Source organism: Somniosus microcephalus, chromosome 7 (genome assembly GCF_052327205.1).
Source record: "Somniosus microcephalus isolate GS21.2 chromosome 7, FLI_Smic_1.0, whole genome shotgun sequence".
Lineage (NCBI taxonomy): Eukaryota > Metazoa > Chordata > Chondrichthyes > Squaliformes > Somniosidae > Somniosus > Somniosus microcephalus.
Genome location: NC_140993.1, coordinates 157,283,760 through 157,289,759, shown reverse-complemented (window position 1 = coordinate 157,289,759; position 6,000 = coordinate 157,283,760).

The window sequence follows — 6,000 nt, the reverse complement described above, 5'->3', positions numbered from 1 at the left end:
CTGAGGATCATCGGTCAGGGGGGGAGAGAGGAGAGGGGCCGGCCTGAGGATCATCGGTCGGGGGGGAGAGGAGCGGGGCCGGCCTGAGGATCATCGGTCAGGGGGGGAGAGAGGAGAGGGGCCGGGCTGAGGATCATCGGTCACGGGGGGAGAGGAGCGGGGCCGGCCTGAGGATCATCGGTCAGGGGTGCGGGAGAGGAGCGGGGCCGGCCTGAGGATCATCAGTCAGGGGTGAGGGAGAGGAGCGGGGCCGGCCTGAGGATCATCGGTCAGGGGGAGAGAGGTCCGGGGCCAGCCTGAGGATCATCGGTCGGCCTGAGGATCATCGGTCGGGGGGGAGAGGAGCGGGGCCGGCCTGAGGATCATCGGTCAGGGGGGGAGAGAGGAGAGGGGCCGGCCTGAGGATCATCGGTCGGGGGGGAGAGGAGCGGGGCCGGCCTGAGGATCATCGGTCAGGGGGGGAGAGAGGAGAGGGGCCGGGCTGAGGATCATCGGTCAGGGGGGGAAAGGAGCGGGGCCAGCCTGAGGATCATCGGTCAGGGGTGCGGGAGAGGAGCGGGGCCGGCCTGAGGATCATCGGTCAGGGGGGAGAGAGGATCGGGGCCGGCCTGAGGATCATCGGTCAGGGGTGAGGGAGAGGAGCGGGGCCGGCCTGAGGATCATCGGTCAGGGGGAGAGAGGAGCCGGGCCGGCCTGAGGATCATCGGTCAGGGGGAGAGAGGAGAAGGGCCGGCCTGAGGATCATCGGTTAGGGGGGAGAGAGGAGCGGGGCCGGCCTGAGGATCATCGGTCAGGGGGAGAGAGGAGCCGGGCCGGCCTGAGGATCATCGGTCATGGGGGAGAGGAGTGGGGACGGCCTGAGGATCATCGGTCAGGGGGGAGAGAGGAGCGGGGCCGGCCTGAGGATCATCGGTCAGGGGGGGGGGAGAGCAGCGGGGCCGGCCTGAGGATCATCGGTCAGGGGGGGGAGAGAGGAGCGGGGCCGGCCTGAGGATCATCGGTCAGGGGGGAGAGAGGAGCGGGGTCGGCCTGAGGATCATCGGTCAGCGGGGGGAGAGGAGCGGGGCCGGCCTGAGGATCATCGGTCAGGGGGGAGAGAGGAGTGGGGCCGGCCTGAGGATCATCCGTCAGGGGGGGGAGAGGCGCGGGGCCGGCCTGAGGATCATCGGTCAGGGGGAGAGAGGAGCAGGGCTGGCCTGAGGATTATCGGTCAGGTGGGAGAGAGGAGCGGGGTCGGCCTGAGGATCATCGGTCAGGGGGGAGAGAGGAGCGGGGCCGGCCTGAGGATCATTGGTCAGGGGGGGGAGAGGAGCGGGGCCGGCCTGAGGATCATCGGTCAGGGGGAGAGAGGAGCGGGGCCGGCCTGAGGATCATCGGTCAGTGGGGAGAGAGGAGCGGGGCTGGCCTGAGGATCATCGGTCAAGGGGGAGAGAGGAGCGGGGCCAGCCTGAGGATCATCGGTCAGGGGGGAGAGAGGAGCGGGGCCGGCCTGAGGATCATCGGTCAGGGGGAGAGATACAGAGCTGGCCTCAGGATTATCGGTCAGGGGGGAGAGAGGAGCCGGGCCGGCCTGAGGATCATCGGTCAGGGGGAGAGATACAGAGCTGGCCTCAGGATTATCGGTCAGGGGGGAGAGAGGAGCGGGGCCGGCCTGAGGATCATCGGTCAGGGGGGAGAGAGGAGCCGGGCCGGCCTGAGGATCATCGGTCAGGGGGAGAGATACAGAGCTGGCCTCAGGATTATCGGTCAGGGGGGAGAGAGGAGCGGGGCCGGCCTGAGGATCATCGGTCAGGGGGAGAGAGGAGCAGGGCCGGCCTGAGGATCATCGGTCAGGGGGAGAGGAGCGGGGCCGGCCTGAGGATCATCGGTCAGGGGGGAGAGAGGAGCGGGGCCGGCCTGAGGATCATTGGTCAGGGGGGGGAGAGCAGCGGGGCCGGCCTGAGGATCATCGGTCGGGGGGGGAGAGAGGAGCGGGGCCGGCCTGAGGATCATCGGTCAGGGGAGAGAGAGGAGCGGGGTCGGCCTGAGGATCATCGGTCAGAGGGGGGAGAGGAGCGGGGCCGGCCTGAGGATCATCGGTCAGGGGTGAGGGAGAGGAGCGGGGCCGGCCTGAGGATCATCGGTCAGGGGGGAGAGAGGAGCGGGGCCCGCCTGAGGATCATCCGTCAGGGGGGGAGAGGAGCGGGGCCAGCCTGAGGATCATCGGTCAGGGGTGAGGGAGAGGAGCGGGGCCGGCCTGAGGATCACCGGTCAGGGGGGAGAGAGGAGCGGGGCCGGCCTGAGGATTATCGGTCAGGGGGGAGAGAGGAGCGGGGCCGGCCTGAGGATCACCGGTCAGGGGGGAGAGAGGAGCGGGGCCGGCCTGAGGATTATCGGTCAGGGGGGAGAGAGGAGCGGGGCTGGCCTGAGGATCATCGGTCAGGGGGGAGAGAGGAGCGGGGCCGGCCTGAGGATCATCGGTCAGGGGGAGAGAGGAGCAGGGCCGGCCTGAGGATCATCGGTCAGGGGGAGAGGTATGGGGCCGGCCTGAGGACCATCGGTCAGCGGGGGGAGAGAGGAGCGGGGCCGGCCTGAGGATCATCGGTCAGGGGGAGAGGTATGGGGCCGGCCTGAGGATCATCGGTCAGAGGGGGGAGAGAGGAGCGGGGCCGGCCTGAGGATCATCGGTCAGCGGGGGGAGAGAAGCGGGGCCGGCCTGAGGATCATCGGTCAGGGGGAGAGAGGAGCGGGGCCGGCCTGAGGATCATCGGTCGGGGGGGGGAGAGGAGCGGGGCCAGCCTGAGGATCATCGGTCAGGGAGAGAGAGGAGCGGGGTCGGCCTGAGGATCATCGGTCAAGGGGGAGAGAGGAGCGGGGCCGGCCTGAGGATCATCGGTCGGGGGGGGGAGAGGAGCGGGGCCAGCCTGAGGATCATCGGTCAGGGAGAGAGAGGAGCGGGGCCGGCCTGAGGATCATCGGTCAAGGGGGAGAGAGGAGCGGGGCCGGCCTGAGGATCATCGGTCAGGGGGAGAGAGGAGCGGGGCCGGCCTGAGGATCATCGGTCACGGGGGAGAGAGGAGCGGGGCCGGCCTGAGGATCATCGGTCAGGGGGAGAGAGGAGCGGGGCCCGCCTGAGGATCATCCGTCAGTGGGGGAGAGGAGCGGGGCCGGCCTGAGGATCATCGGTCAGGGGTGAGGGAGAGGAGCGGGGCCGGCCTGAGGATCACCGGTCAGGGGGGAGAGAGGAGCGGGGCCGGCCTGAGGATTATCGGTCAGGGGGGAGAGAGGAGCGGGGCCGGCCTGAGGATCATCGGTCAGGGGGAGAGAGGAGCAGGGCCGGCCTGAGGATCATCGGTCAGGGGGAGAGGTATGGGGCCGGCCTGAGGATCATCGGTCAGGGGGGGTGGAGAGGGGCGGGGCCGGCCTGAGGATCATCGGTCGGTGGGGGGTGGAGAGGAGCGGGGCCGGCCTGAGGATCATCGGTCGGGGGGGGGAGAGGAGCGGGCCGGCCTGAGGATCATCGGTCGCGGGGGGAGAAGAGCGGGGCCGGCCTGAGGATTATCGGTCAAGGGGGAGAGAGGAGCAGGGCCGGCCTTAGGATCATCGGACAGGGGGAGAGAGGAGCGGGGCCGGCCTGAGGATCATCGGTCAGGGGGAGAGAGGAGCGGAGCTGGCCTGAGGATCATCGGTCAGGGGGAGAGAGGAGCGGGGCCGGCCTGAGGATCATCGGTCAGCGGGGAGAGAGGAGCGGGGCCCGCCTGAGGATCATCCGTCAGGGGGGGAGAGGAGCGGGGCCGGCCTGAGGATCATCGGTCAGCGGGGAGAGAGGAGCGGGGCCGGCCTGAGGATCATCGGTCAGGAGGGAGAGGAGCGGGGCCGGCCTGAGGATCATCGGTCAGAGGGGGGAGAGGAGCGGAGCTGGCCTGAGGATCATCGGTCAGGGGGAGAGAGGAGCGGGGCCGGCCTGAGGATCATCGGTCAGCGGGGAGAGAGGAGCGGGGCCGGCCTGAGGATCATCGGTCAGGAGGGGAGAGGTACAGGGCCGGCCTGAGGATCATCGGTCAAGGGGGGGAGAGAGGAGCGGGGCTGGCCTGAGGGTCATCGGTCAGGGGGGGAGAAAGGAGCGGGGCCGGCCTGAGGATCATCGGTCAGGGGTGGGGAGAGGAGCGGGGCCGGCCTGAGGATCATCGGTCAGGGGGGAGAGAGGAGTGGGGTCGGCCTGAGGATCATCGGTCAGGGGTGGGGAGAGGAGCGGGGCCGGCCTGAGGATCATCGGTCAGGGGGGAGAGAGGAGTGGGGTCGGCCTGAGGATCATCGGTGAGGGAGGGAATCCGGGAAGGCGATCGGAGGCCTCATGGGGGGGTCTCCGATCGCAGCAGTTGGGTTAGGCAGGGATGCTGGATTCAGAATGTAAGTGTAAAGGTACTTACCCCCTCGTTGCAGCAGTCCTCGCCTTACTTTAGCTGGCCGGTTCACCGAAGCCTGCAAAACCTGACCAGCCACAGTTAAATTTGAAATGCTGCTTAAATCTGAGGCACACCAGCCTCATCATAATACTTAAATGGACAATCCGTGTCTTGGGAGTGGATTGGCTTCCCGCTCCCCGTGCCGCCTCCATTAAAACCGGAAGTGGTTGGGATACTCAACGACTGAGCATCCACAGCTCTCTGGGGTAGAGAACTCCAAAGATTCACAGCCCTTTCAGTGAAGAAATTTCTCCTCATCTCAGTCCTAAATGGCCGACCCCTTATTCTGAGACAGAGACCCCTAGTTCTAGACTCCCCAGCCAGGGGAAACAACCTCTGAGCATCTACCCTGTCAAGCCCTTTAAGAATTTTATGGCCTAGTAATTTGATTAGGCCTGGAAACGGCCGGTGCCTGCGTGGGCCGAGGTTAACGGCCACCCTCAAATAGAGCGCAGGCACTATTTTGGTGCTGCCTACTGACTTAAATGATCCGAATGCAAAACCTACTGCGCAACGCGCTGTTTCAGGCGGAAGTCTCAGCAGGAGGCCCAATGTAGCGTGGCCGTAGCGTCCCTGGAGCGAGGCAGCGTTGTCTTAAAGCTAGCCTGTCATTTTAGAAAGCAGTGTTGAGCTGGTAAAGGGGAACTGCCTTCTAAAATGAAATAAATAAAAATAATTTAAAAATAGGCAGTGTTTACCCTTAGAGCTCAACTGCTTCCTGAAAAAAAATACAAATAATTACAAAATGGCAGTCTTCAGCTCTTAAAGCTGAACTGCCTTCTGCACATAAAAAAATGGTAAACGTGCTTCAGCGCCTGCATAAATGACTCAACAAGCCAAGAAGGGGCACCCAGGGTCTCATCACAGCACTCCAGCTTTGTGCAGGGGGTCAACATTGCAAGACAGGCCCTCGACCCACAGGGGCCCAGAGGCCCTCCAGAAAGAACGATGTGGGACCAGATCACCAAAGCCACCATTGCCAGCAGTGTTGCCCTCACCACCTGGCTCCAGTGCCCAAAGAAGTTTCATGACCTAAGACCAGTGGTCAAGGTCAGTGAATGCATCTTCAAAAGCTGTTTCCTACCAACTGCACCACTAGCCTCACACACTGTTCATTGTACGACACCTCCGCACCCCCCCACCACCCCCATCAACCCGCCATCACTCATCTACCAACAATCTCTACAAAACACGAGGCACACCTCACATTCCTAGCTTCAGCTCACCCCCTTGGAGGAAACAGTGCTGGCCATTCTTGGCAAGAGTATGGCTGAGCCCTTGGCCAGTGGCGGGGCTAAAAGGATACAGGATGGTGGTATCCTCATAAGTTATCATCCTTCTTACATCCCATTTCCCCCTCATCCCAGAATCTCTGCTGATTTACAAGGTGTGCATAGTGTAAGCATGCAGCTCTTGCTTTCCCACATTCCCCTCACCACAACCTACCCTTGTGCCTTCCTCATTTCAGACACCCAAGAAATCCAACCTGCCCAGCCAATGGTTCACCAAGAAGAGGGGGAGGAGTGAAGAAGAAGAAACTCTATTTGACATTCCC